The sequence below is a fragment of the Anomaloglossus baeobatrachus genome, chromosome 7, assembly GCF_048569485.1.
Source record: "Anomaloglossus baeobatrachus isolate aAnoBae1 chromosome 7, aAnoBae1.hap1, whole genome shotgun sequence".
Lineage (NCBI taxonomy): Eukaryota > Metazoa > Chordata > Amphibia > Anura > Aromobatidae > Anomaloglossus > Anomaloglossus baeobatrachus.
In genome coordinates, this window is record NC_134359.1 from 184,584,582 (window position 1) to 184,597,573 (window position 12,992).

At 54.3% G+C, this 12,992-nt stretch overlaps 1 protein-coding gene across 3 annotated transcripts in view; it reads left to right on the forward strand.

Annotated features, from left to right (window-relative positions):
- The window catches only part of HECW2 (HECT, C2 and WW domain containing E3 ubiquitin protein ligase 2), a 453,200-nt gene that overhangs the window by 96,586 nt on the left and 343,622 nt on the right, over nucleotides 1-12,992 (forward strand). For 2 of the 3 annotated variants that reach the window (XM_075317832.1, XM_075317831.1), the window contains one exon: nucleotides 519-677. The exons of the other annotated variant lie outside the window; for it this stretch is intronic. The gene's annotated coding sequence lies outside the window, so the exon portion shown is untranslated. The remainder of the gene's footprint in view (nucleotides 1-518; nucleotides 678-12,992) is intronic. 3 annotated transcript variants of the gene reach the window in all.

Below are 12,992 nucleotides of genomic sequence, written 5' to 3' on the forward strand. Positions count from 1 at the left end.
TTATTGTAGACACTGCGGCGAAAACACAGCATTGGCGGTGTGGCATAATATTCAAATAAACAAAAGGGGGCATGCAAATGCAATACAATACACAGGAGAAGGAATATACACTAACGACCTGACCCACAAAGACCCGCCTCCAATGCACATTTCAATCCTGTCTGCAACTTTGATTAAAGCTATTTCCACAACCAAGCATCACATCTTTCTATAACAGCTATGCCTGCATTCAGCATCCTCGTGCTAGTATGGCACTGCCTTTACTTCATATAGCAAAACCCTTTAAAGCCAACCCTGTGAGATTCTTTGTCACTGTGTTTAGGATTAAAAAGTGTTTTGCTGGTTTTTTTTTGTTTTATTTTTTACAAAAGTGGCATTCCTTGTAGCAGTCAATCCGGTAATCCTTTACACTCCAATTGTATTTTATAGCAGAATGAAATTCTATGGATTTTTGCTTTATTCATTCCAATGACTTTCTAGAACAATTTAGATAATATACTCTTTCTCTGTATTTTTAGAGTTCATCTGAAGATTAGCAGATTATTGGGTCAGTATAAACAGCTGCTCTTCAGTCAATAGGATACAGCAAGGAGAAAGAGAAAAGGCATCCCGATGTCTGTGAAAGGAAAATGACATTGAAGTGAATGCCCCTTTTTGAAAAACACTTTTTTAAATAGGTAACAAATTGTTGATTTATTTTTTAATATATTTTCATGTGTAAATGTATACCAGTTTTTTCTCTAGTATAAAGCCTGCAGCCACCACTAGAGGGAGCTTACTGCCTACTGTTTATACATTGAATATAGAGATAAAGGATTATATAGGAAGCTCTTTAGCTCCCTCTAGTGTCAGATGCAGTTAGCTAGAATTGCATTATTTAAAGGGAATCTGTCGGCAGGTTTCTCCATGTAATATGAAGACAGCATGCTGTAATGGTTAACAGACTGATTTCAGTAATGCATCTCTTATCACAATGTGTGTTGTTTAGCTGCAATGTTTGTTTTAGTTTCAGGAGACTATACTTGACGGACTAGGTCTGCCAGTCCGCCATACCCCCTCCTGTGATTAGCAGGTCAATGTCTAAAGGCATTGTATATAGAGAGCCTACATCATGCTGCTGTCTAATGAGATAGTAAAAACCTGCTGACAGATTCCCTTTAAAGGGAACTTGTGACATCATAGCACCTTCGGTCATGTAATGTAAATAAAACAGTGATTTTCTATAAATCCTATCTTCTAGCAGACCTAATATCTTAAATAATCCTTTTAAAACTTTTGCTGCAATGTATACTGCGTTGAACTGGAGTACCCTGGGCCCACCTGAGAAAATCATTCCTAGGGCCCACTATGTAGCTACGTAGAAAAAGATATAAGACCATCAATTGTGTGGTAAAATGTGCGAATACTGTATCAGGGTATAATACAAGGTAATACACTTACTAAAGCCCCTCTCCAGTTTTTGTTTTTTTTTACCGCTGGCATAGGGGTTCTCATCTAAGGTCCCTGACCTTACTGTTATACTGTGAGCGTACATAAAAATCATGGGGTCCCATAGCAGAATTTCTAATTGCCCCTCCCCACTTCCCCGAAAAAAAATAAAAAAATATTCGGCTAGGTCACAGAAGAGCATATTTCACAACTTTGCAACCATAACCAGGGCCGGCCTTAGGCTAAATGGCGCCCTGTGCCAAATTACCCTTTGGTGCCCCCAAACCATGTCACAGGCGACCTGCAGCCAATCAGCAGCTGGTTTACTCTCTCATCCTTTAGATAAAACTGACATCCAGAGGAAGTCATAAAACAGCAGCAGCTCTCATTTCTTCTGGATTACAGTTTTGAAAGAGGGATAGTGAAGCGGCTGCTGATTGGCTGCAGATCACAAGACCTCGGTGCCTGGTTATATTGCTTTTCTGCTGCGTTTGTTTTTTTCATGTACTGTAAAATGACAGAAAAGCCTCACCCTAAGCATACTGCAATTTAGTTATTTAAAAAAAATAAAAATCATTTTCAAAAAACATCCTGAAAGTCTATATGTATGCGCCGTTGTTACTGGCTTCATTTCTGGTGTCTATGCAATGACGGTATTCTGTGTCCTTTAAGTATATAGAGACCATCCCCGAAGCTCGTCGTTTTTGGGGGACCCCGCACTAAGCCATCTATCCCATTAGCTTGCCCTGATTGTGTCTTAAATTTGAAGGGGTCACATGACCCCACGCGATGCTTTACCTCCCGAGATATAAGGCCGCAAAGTTAGGTACATACTTGGGTGTCATGCCGGTCTCTGAGACTAGGTGGCGCTAATGTTACACTGTCCAGATAACGGGTTCTCACGGGCGTAATTTAGTGCCAGATAACAAGAACTCACGACTTGGAAAAAAAAAAAAAAAGGTTATTCAATACAGGTGATACTGGGTTTCTTTACAACTAAATATCTCCCAAACTAAAGCATCTGGCAAGTTGTCTTTAAAGACCCCCCTAGATTTTTTCACGCCGATTTTAACGGGACCATTCCCGAAGCTCTAGGACCCCGCGTTCAGAAGTTATCAGGGTTCAAACATGGCCGTCTTTTTGGGGCGCATTGCCGTCGTTTCCCGGGGTCCCCGAATTGAGTTATATGTCCCATTAGCTCGGCCTGGTTCCAACTTAAATTTTAAGGGGTCACATGACCCAGTGACATGTTAGGTTCCCGAGATATGAGGCCGCAAAGTAAGCTACACCTTTGTGTAGTGGCTTCATCCAATTTTAGACGCCCCACGAATGAGAAGGTTACCTCTTTTAGCCGTTTCATGGCTTTTGAAGTCTACAGCAGCTAAAATAATTAACCAAAGACAGAACATGTGCACAGCAAAATCATTTTGAAGTTGCTGTGCATCATGTCCTTTTGCTATGGTGTATTTGCAGCGCTGTTTTAGGCAGGTACTTCCTGTTGCTCACGCGCTTTATCTGTTGTGCACAGAAACATGTCCGCTTTTTTCCGGCATCACTGATGTCCCACAGACCACACTATGGTGTGATCCGTGAAACATGTACCAGAAAAACACGGACATTCAAAATAAAGTGATTTTTACATTTAACTTCTCCAGCTGTCTATGGCCTCTGCTGGCTGATGCTTCCTGCCCGGCTAATTACTGTCATGCATATTCATTTATGCATGGCACAGCCGACCCGGAAGTACTTGCAGAGGGGAGACACAGCGGCGGCCAGATGCAGCAGAGCCAGAGAGTTCAGCACTACGGACAGCAGGAGCGGGGGCAGGTGAGTTTATCTCCATGTGCCATCATAAAGCACAGATCATGGATTGCACATTGACAACCCACGTGTGCTGTGAATCACGGCACACAGAGTGACACATGCGCTTTTAACACGTCAGTGAAAAACGTCTGTTTTTCACTGACATGCAAAACAGGCCTAAAATCTTAAATCTTAGCATATGTTAGAACGGATGCAGTCAGTAATCTCTGGGGAGGTAGCAAAAGCCTGCTGACAGATTCTCTTTGTTGGTGCTGTTACATTGATACCAGATCTATAATGTTCAGCTTCTATCACACAGTGAAAATGCTTTTTTTTATAAAAAAAAAAAAAAAAGTTTTTTCGTCGCCATATTGTGAGAACTGTAACTTTTTTTCTTTTTGGAGTGACCAGGGCTGTGTGGAAGCTTATTTTTTGCGCAATAAGCTGAAGGATTTTTGGTACTATTATGGGGTACATAACATTTCTTGATTGCTATTTATTCAGATTTTTGAGGGAAAACCAGCAATTTGCTTATTCTTTTCAATTTTTTGCTCAGTTCACCATGCGATAAAAGTGATGACTGATTTATTCTTTGGGTCAGAACGATTACACATTTGCACACTAAAAGCAATATTTTACAAAAATTAATTTTAGGGCTTATTCCTTCACATATGACTTTTGTTGGCTTTTTATTCAATTTTTGTGTTTTCAGTAAGACTAAAAAACATTTTTGGAGTGATTTTTCCCAAAGTTTTTTTTTTTCTTTAAATTTACGGTGTTTGCGTAACAGCATTATAATTTCTTTATAATAACCTACACCTTAGGTAAGACATTTACTAAAAGAACAGCCCCTTTAAAAGGGTTGTCCACTAAATTTGACAACCCCTATTCATTCCATTTGTTGAAGCATAACCACATACACCCTTTGTAATAAAATGATGCCCCACTTCAATCCATAAAAGGGATGTCAACAACCCCTTCTCATTCCCCTTGTTTGCCCCAGAAAAATAAATAAAGCTATACTCCCCTCCGGTACAGCTTCGGTTCCAGCGATGTCTAAAGCTGCGTTCCATGAGGCCCCTTGACCAAACAGCGCCCAGTGTCTCTCTCTCCGCCTTCAGACATTTGAGCAGGATGTGAGCGCTACACTGAATTTCTGCCGAAATGTCCAAAGGTGGGCATAAGAAAGCCGGCGCTGATTGCTTTTGGGGCTCGTGTATCATAACAATGTCACAGATGTCCCTGGAACGCAGTTTTAGACATCGCTGGAATCGAGGCTGCACTGGAGGGGTGTATAGCTTTCTTTATTTTTCTGTAGCAAACAAGGGGAATGAGAAGGGGTTGTCCAAGTAGTGGACTTCCCTTTTATGGACTGGAGTGGGGCATCATTTTATTACAAAGGGTGTATGTGGTTATGCTTCAAGGAGGTGCCATTTTACAATAATGGTGCATATTAATATACTACTATGTAAGGACTCACACACACACACACACACACACAACATCCCTTGCATGAAAATGATGCCCACTCCAAGAACACAATCACATATCCTTGATGGTAACAAAAGCACATACCATATTTTTTGTTTTATAAGATGTGCCGGATTATAAGACGCACCCCAAATTTAGAGATAAAAAAAGGTAAAAAATGGGGTCTGTCTTATACTCCATTGTTGTCTTACTGGAGAGGGCATACAAATCAGAGTGAAAAGGGGATTAATGCCGCGCATCAGCCAAAATGAAGATGTAGCACGTTGATGTTATAAACGTATTCTTTTATTCCATCGGTCTACGCGTTTCGAGGATATACCTCTTCTTCAGGACCAGTGCATCAACATAGTATCTTATATACTTAGTTACTATGTTGATGCACTGGTCCTGAAGAAGAGGTATATCCTCGAAACGCGTAGACCGATGGAATAAAAGAATACGTTTATAACATCAACGTGCTACATCTTCATTTTGGCTGATGTGCGGCATTAACCCCCTTTTCACTCTGATTTGTATGCACATCTACGTGGGGCTGCAGCAGACGCCATCATCCTATGCTCTATCAGTGGTTGTGACTATCACAACCATTTCAGGTGAGTGTATTTTTCCTGATCTACCTCACTGATCTGTTGGTATTACACTATCAGCGCTCCTTATTTTTCAGCTTACTGGAGAGGGAGCAGAGTCACAGGAGGCAGGCACGGCGGTGGGAACGGAAGCTGTGCTGGCAGCGGAAGCTGTGCTGGCTGTGTGGAGCAGGCTGGTGCGGCGGGTGTCCCAGATGCTCTGTCAGCGGTGCGGGCTTCAAAGAAATAGCCTCCGGAGCAGATTGAGCTCTCAGTTCAATGACAAGATCTTGAGCTAAGGGCTCCATCTGCACACGCGCCGCCTGGACGCCATCATTTGAACCCAGAGCATCTGGGACATCAGCCACACCGCCCTGCTCCACACAGCCACCGCTGCCCTCAAAGACAGATATCCATCCGGCTGGCCTCCAGCACAGAGAGGCAGGCAGCCAGCCGGCCGCCCGCAGAGAGAGGCAGATGGTCGCCCGCAGAGAGAGGCAGATGGTCGCCCGCAGAGAGAGGCAGCCGGTCGCCCGTGCAGAGGGGCAGCCGGTCGCCCACGTAGAGAGGCAGCCGGTCGCCCGCGCAGAGAGGCAGCCGGTCGCCCGCGCAGAGAGGCTGGCGGCCGGCCTCCCGCCCGCGCAGAGTGGCAGGCGGCCGGCCTCCTGCCCGCAGAGAGGCAGTTGGTCGCCCACAGAGAGAGGCAGCCGGTCGCCCGCAGAGAGGGGCAGCCAGTCGCCTGCAGAGAGGGGCAGCCGGTCGCCCACGCAGAGAGGCAGCCGGTCGCCCGCAGAGAGGCACGCGGTCGCCCGCAGAGAGAGGCACCCGGTCGCCCGCATAGAGAGGCACCCGGTCGCCCGCGCAGAGAGGCAGCCGGTCACTCGCGCAGAGAGGCAGCCGGTCGCCCGCGCAGAGAGACAGCCGGTCGCCCGTGCAGAGAGGCAGGCGGCCGGCCTCCCGCCCGCGCAGAGAGGCAGGCGGCCGGCCTCCCGCCCGCGCAGAGAGGCAGGAGGCCGGCCTCCCGCCCGCGCAGAGAGGCAGGCGGCCGGCCTCCCGCCCACGCAGAGAGGCAGGCAGGCGGCCGGCCGGCCTCCCCGCCCACGCAGAGAGGCAGGCGGCCGGCCGGCCCGCACAAAGAGGCAGGTGGCCGGCCGCCCACACAGACAAGCGACCGGCGCCCGCACAGAGAAGCAGGCGGCCGCCCGCCCGCAAAGACAAGCGGCAGGTGCCGCACAGAGAGGCAGGCGGCTGCCCACCCGCCCGCACAGACAAGCGGCCAACGCCCGCACAGAGAGGCAGGCGGCTGCCCGCCAGCCCGCACAGACAAGCGGCTGGCGCCGCACAGAGAGGCAGGCGACTGCCCGCCCGCACGGACAAGCGGCCGGCGCTCGCACGGAGAGGCAGGCGGCCGCCCGCTCGCACAGACAAGGGGCCGCCCGCACAGAGAGGCAGGCGGCCCGTCCGCCCGCACAGAGAGGCAGGCGGCCGACCGCCCACCCGCACAGAGAGGCAGGCGGCTGCCCGCCCGCAAAGACAAGCGGCAGGTGCCGCACAGAGAGGCAGGCGGCTGCCCACCCGCCTGCACAGACAAGCGGCCGGCGCCCGCACAGAGAGGCAGGCAGCTGCCTGCCCGCACAGACAATCGGCTGGCGCCCGCACAGAGAGGCAGGCAACTGCCCGCCCGCCCGCACGGACAAGCGGCCGGCGCCCGCACAAAGAGGCAGGCGGCCGCCCGCTCGCACAGACAAGGGGCCGCCCGCACAGAGAGGCAGGCGGCCCGTCCGCCCGCACAGAGAGGCAGGCGGCCGACCGCCCACCCGCACAGAGAGGCAGGCGGCTGCCTGCCCGCACAGACAAGCGGCCGGCGCCCGCACAGAGAGGCAGGCGGCCGGCCGCCCGCACAGACAAGCGGCCGGCGCCCGCACAGATAGGCAGGTGGCTACCCGCACGGACAAGCGGCCAGCGCCCGCACAGAGAGGCAGGCGGCCGCCCGCCCGCACAGACAGGCGGCCGGCTGCCCGCCCGCACATACAAACGACCGGCGCCCGCACAGAGAAGCAGGCGGCCGGCCGGTTGCCCGCACGGACAAGCGGCCGGCGCCCGCACAGAGGCAGGCGGCTGCCCGCCCGCACGGACAAGCGGCCGGCGCCCGCACAGAGAGGCAGGCGGCTGCCCGCACAGACAAGTAGCCGCCGCCCGCACAGAGAGGCAGGCGGCCCGTGCGCCCGCACAGAGAGGCAGGCGGCCGGCCGCTCGCCCACACAGACAAGCGACTGGCGCCCGCACAGAGAAGCAGGCGGCCAGCCGGTTGCCCGCACAGACAAGCGGCCGGCGCCCGCACAGAGAGGCAGGCGGCTGCCCGCCCGCAAAGACAAGCGGCAGGTGCCGCACAGAGAGACAGGCGGCTGCCCGCCCACCTGCACAGACAGACGGCCAGCGCCTGCACAGAGAGGCAGGTGGCTGCCCGCCCGCCCGCACAGACAAGCGGCCGGCGCCCGCAGAGGGAGGCAGGCGGCCGTCCGCCGGCACAGACAAGCGGCCGGCGCCCGCACAGAGAGGCAGGCAGGCCGGCTGCCCGCACAGAGAGGCAGGTGGCCGCCCGCAGAGAGAGGCAGCCGGTCACCCGCAGAGAGGGGCAGCCAGTTGCCCGCAGAGAGGGGCAGGTGGTCGCCCACGCAGAGAGGCAGCCGGTCGCCCGCAGAGAGGCACCCGGTCGCCCGCAGAGAGAGGCACCTGGTCGCCCGCGCAGAGAGGCAGCCGGTCGCTCGCGCAGAGAGGCAGCCGGTCGCTCGCGCAGAGAGGCAGCCGGTCGCCCGCGCAGAAAGACAGCCGGTCGCCCGCGCAGAGAGACAGCCGGTCGCCCGTGCAGAGAGGCAGGCGGCCGGCCTCCCGCCCGCGCAAAGAGGCAGGCGGCCGGCCGCCCGCCCACACAGACAAGCGACCGGCGCCCGCACAGAGAAGCAGGCGGCCGCCCGCCCGCAAAGACAAGCGGCAGGTGCCGCACAGAGAGGCAGGCGGCTGCCCACCCGCCCGCACAGACAAGCGGCCGGCGCCCGCACAGAGAGGCAGGCGGCTGCCCGCCCGCACAGACAAGCGGCTGGCGCCCGCACAGAGAGGCAGGCGACTGCCCGCCTGCACGGACAAGCGGCCGGCGCCCGCACAGAGAGGCAGGCGGCCGCCCGCTCGCACAGACAAGGGGCCGCCCTGCACAGAGAGGCAGGCGGCCCGTCCGCCCGCACAGAGAGGCAGGCGGCCGACCGCCCACCCGCACAGAGAGGCAGGCGGCTGCCCGCCCGCACAGACAAGCGGCCGGCGCCCGCACACAGAGGCAGGCGGCCGGCCGCCCGCACAGACAAGCGGCCGGCGCCCGCACAGAGAGGCAGGTGGCTGCCCGCACGGACAAGCGGCCGGCGCCCGCACAGAGAGGCAGGCGGCCGCCCGCCCGCACAGACAAGTAGTCGCCCGCCCGCACAGAGAGGCAGGCGGCCCGTCCGCCCGCACAGAGAGGCAGGCGGTCGGCCGCTCGCCCACACAGACAAGTGACTGGCGCCCGCACAGAGAAGCAGGCGGCCAGCCGGTTGCCCGCACAGACAAGCGGCCGGCGCCCGCACAGAGAGGCAGGCGACTGCCCGCCCGCAAAGACAAGCGGCAGGTGCCGCACAGAGAGGCAGGCGGCTGCCCGCCCACCTGCATAGACAGGCGGCCGGCGCCTGCACAGAGAGGCAGGTGGCTGCCCGCCCGCCCGCACAGACAAGCGGCCGGCGCCCGCACAGAGAGGCAGGCGGCCGCCCACCCGCACAGACAAGCACCCGAACAGAGAGGCAGGCGGCTGCCCGCCCGCACGGACAAGCGGCCGGCGCCCGCACAGAGAGGCAGGCAGGCCGGCTGCCCGCACAGACAAGCGGCCGGCGCCCGCACAGAGAGGCAGGCGGCCGCCCGCCCGCACAGACAAGCGGCCGGCGCCCGCAGAGGGAGGCAGGCGGCCGGCCGCCGGCACAGACAAGCCACCGGCGCCCGCACAGAGAGGCAGGCAGCGCCCGCAAAGAGAGGCAGGCGGGCCGGCCGGCCACCCGCACAGACAAGCAGCCGGCGCCCGCACAGAGAGGCAGGCGCCCGGCCGCCCGCACAGAAAGGCAGATACCCGGCCGCCCGTAAAGAGAGGCTGGCACCCGGCCGTCCGCCCGCACAGAGAGGCAGGAAATTAACTTCTTACCTCTCTGCGGCGCCCCCCCTGAAGCATGGTCGTCGGCGCCCTGTGCGGCCGCACAAGTCGCACATGCCTAAAGCCGGCCATGACCATAACAACGTAATTTTCCTCCTATTGAAGCCTATTTCCTCTACATTCAACTTTCATTGCGGCCATAAAGTATGATGGCAACAAAGGTGCCCCACAAACACAGTATGTAAGTCATGTGCAGGGTGGGCTCCCCAGTATACAGCAAAACCACGCACCAGGAAGGCGACTCTAGGCAGTTGGACTGATAAAGGATTGCTTTACTTTACAACAACAGAAAGGCATCCAGAAAACAGAACAGTATAAATACAAGGCCTAAGTCCAACACTCCTGTGCTGCGCCACCCGTAACTGCGATTTATGTCGCCTTCTCACCATCCTTTACCTAGGGACTGTCTGAACAGTCGCCTAATACCTAGTAATCCCTCTGGGAAGCTGGAATAATTGTGTGTGCATGAACACGCCAAACCAGCGGAGCAGCACAAGAGTTAACAACTTATCCACCTAAACATAAACAAAACCCATAAACCCCCTGAATACCCTTTATTGCTGAAGCCACATAGAGAAGGCAGATGGTAAAAGTGGGAAGACGAACCACGCAGCTCAGCAACACAGTCCTGGAAATCTAGAGCAACAGGCAATGCAAACGTGTGGTGCTGTCCCTTTAAGAGTTTAAATGTAACTGTAAGCTGACACAGCAAGTCTTAAGGGTACTTTACACGCTAGCGAGCGTATCCACCCCCGTCGGTTGTGTGTCACAAGCACATCGCTGCCCGTGGCCCAAAACATCGCTAGGAACAGTCACACTACTTACCTGCCTAGCGACGTCGCTGTGACCGGCGAACCGCCTCCTTTCTAAGGGGGCGGTTCGTTCGGCGTCATAGCGACGTCACTAAGCGGCCGCCCAATATAAGCGGAGGGGCGGAGATGAGCGGGCCAAACATCCCGCCCACCTCTTTCCTTCCTCATTGCCAGCGGTCGCAGGTAAGTAAATGTTCCTCGTTCCTGCGGTGTCACACATAGCGATGTGTGCTGCCGCAGGAACGACAAACAACCTCGTTACTGCACATACAATGATTTTTGGTAAATGAACGACCTCTCCAAAACCAACGATTTGTACCTCTTTTGCGATCGTTGAAGGTCGCTCGTACGTGTCACACACTGCGATGTCGCTAACGATGCCGGATGTGCATCACAAACACCGTGACCCAGACAATAAATCGTTAGCGATGTCGCAGCGTGTAAATGGCCATTTACTGTGCGTATATAGTCAGCCTAACTAGAACAGATAGGTGTTTTGTTACCAAAACATAAAGTGTAGCGTGCACGCAGTCCTAAGCCCAGCCTACCATACCCGGGTACTGTGGTGTCCAGTTGCCATAATCAGAGACTTGGAGATCCTCTCACGGTGACCAGTATAGCCAGCAACTGCAGAACAGTGATCTCCGGCACAGGATGCTGCTCACATGCGTCACGGTCCTCCTCGTTAAACTCTAACACGAGTCTTCTCCCAATTCACTTAAGTGTTTCTGCGGCGGCTCCTTTTCGTTATGCACGCCTCTCGCTTTCCCTTCAGCTCACACACAGCACCTCCTCCACTCTCCAAGTCCACAGCCGAAGTCTGTTGAGATGTTGCTTTAGTAACCAAACCGTCAAATACAGATGCAAAACAGCGTTCTCTTGTGGCTGGTCAGTAACAATGCATACAATGAACAGTAAATAAGCATTTCACAGTGGGTAAAGGTCATTAATACACTCTCACCCTCTCAAATATGATACCTCCACAGTAAATTCCTCCACTGTACCCTCCAGATGCACAGTATGATGACCCTACTATACCCCCCTTTCAACTACCCCGGGAAAGTATGGTGACCCCCAAAACAATAAAATCCCCCACTGTGACCCCCACACAACCCTCCATGCAGTATAATGGTCCTACATACAGTATAATTGCCCCTACTATCCCTCCAAATCGTTTAATTCCCCCCCACGCAGTATGATAGACCTCACACAAACCTTCACACTGCATACTTTCTAGCCTACAGTATAATGGACTTCAAATAACTCTAGATAAAGTATAAAGGCTCCCTCATAGCCCTCCAAATATTATAATGGCCACACAAAGCCTTTCATATAGTATAATGGGCCTCACATATGTGCCACCCCCGTGGAAGCATCCGAGCTGCTCGGATTCGAGTTCGCTGTGGCTCGAGGGTCTCCAGACCCGGGGTCATGCGGCAACTCAAATGAAAGGGGGTATTTACAGGGGAGTTGATGTTTAGTTTGTGACGCCACCCGTGGTGTATGGTAATTTGGGAGTACCGCCGCTGCCGTTGGGAGTACCTGGGGTAATGAAGTGGGGCAGCAAGGTGTCATAGCCCTCCACGGGTAGGGGGGATGCCCCGGGACTTTGTGTGGGGTGCCGTGGGATGCAGGGGTCACTCTCGTACTCACTCAGTTCATAAGCAGACGCTGACAACCGGGTAAACTAATTCTCTGGGTACCGCTGCCGCTGAGGGGAGCTCGTCCGGGTCCCGTCCCCTATAGTGTTGCCTGGTGATCCGTGACCTGCCTCCTGACACTAAGTTTAACTTCAACGTGGTAGCCCAGTAGTATGGAACTTGCTGGGCCCCGCTCCCCACTGTGGATAAGTGTGGGAGCTTGCTCTCCGGGCTCAAACTTGGGATTTTCTGGAACGTTTTGGATTGAAAAGTCTTATCCCCCTCGTTGCGCTAATGCCCAGATTCTGAAGTGGGTGGGAACAAATCATAAAGGCTCTGTTCTCCTCAGGTGAATTGTCGGGTTGCCTGAATCTACTCCCCGACCTAGGGTTCGTGCACCCCGTCATGCCTTCGGTCCCGGACCGGTGACAGTGCTAGGCTGCCGGCTGTCCTCCTCGACAGGTCCAGGCACCTTGCCACAATCCCCTGTGACCGGGGGTCCGACTCCACTAGGCCCAGACCACTGTCTGCAACCTAGATCGCGTCTCCAGGAGCCACCACTCCCGACTTCCTCTCTCTCACCCTCGCTTACTACTCTCTCACTCTCTACTGACTACACTCCTCCCCTCCCTGACCCCCCAGGTGGGCGACTCTATTCCACTCAAGCCGTCCACTGGTGTGTCTGGTGGGTGTGGTGCAGGGTGTATCTAGGATTTGATTTGCTGTTGGAGGCAACACTATTAAGATAGGGACACAGAACCAAGAGGGAGGTGGAATACCGCACGGAAGGGCAGTACCCTGTGACAACCTGATAGTCCAGGGGTGTCACACATAGTCCTCCATGTAGTAATGGCCCCACATTTAGAAGTCCCGGTCTCCGCTATCCCATAGTCATCGTGACAATCAGACATGCTGAGATCACAAACAAAATACCAAAAAATACAGGATAACATGACTAGAATACCCAGACCAGAGTAGTTACAAACTATAACTGGTAGCTAATAAGGAAGTGCCCCATCTACATCTTGCA